An 814-nucleotide genomic window follows, 5' to 3' on the forward strand; every position below is an offset into this window, starting at 1 on the left:
CCCCGCGGGTTGAATGGGATCAGGATCAAACCTTGAGGATACGAACGACCCTTCTGCGGTAGGCGCCTGGCTGGGCACTCCCTTTGACAGGGGGCTGGGCTCTGTCCCCAAGCTCTGACACTCTCGGGCTCGACGAGTTTTACTCTTTCTTTTCTACTCGCCGTTATTTGTAACGCTGCCTTAGACGTTTGGAAATAAACGTGTCTTTCCCTAGGGTGCTGGTGTGATGGTTTGGGGGACAGGGTGTGTCTAGGGCTGCGGGCTTGTTCCTAGGCTGCTCATGGGGTGTGTCTGTCTCCTTAGGACTGGTGTGATGACTTTCTGTATGTCAGTTTCCAGGGCTTGTCTGTCCAATCCAGCCCCCGGGCTCCAGTCTGCTGGGTGTTTGTCTCCCCCCCGAGGGGGGATAGGGGATGTCCATCTGTTTGTCCATCCAGCATGGGTGGGGTGGGGGGGGGCATTCTGCCCCTTGCAAAGAACACAGCCCCTCTCCCCCCCAAATTTCAATTAAAGTCCAGTGGGAGTTGCTCCTCTGCAAGCCAAGCATAGTGCTTTTAGGTAGGTCCTACATAAACAGTGAAGACTGTTGGGGTTTTTTTGTTGTTGTTGTTTTGGTGGCAACAGAGAATAAATTAAAGTCCCTGGTGTCTCACCCATGACCAAAGCACGTCTCGAGCCCAGCAGCCTTTTCCTTCCAACTGTTGGGGCCTCCAGAACGGGCGGCCTGCAGTGTCTTTGGGGGATGTGGCCACCTTTGGAGATGACTGAGACTCGACAAACTCCCTTCCTGCAGGTCACTGGCAGAAGAGCGTGT

Source organism: Trachemys scripta, chromosome 24 (assembly GCF_013100865.1).
Source record: "Trachemys scripta elegans isolate TJP31775 chromosome 24, CAS_Tse_1.0, whole genome shotgun sequence".
Taxonomy (NCBI): domain Eukaryota; kingdom Metazoa; phylum Chordata; order Testudines; family Emydidae; genus Trachemys; species Trachemys scripta.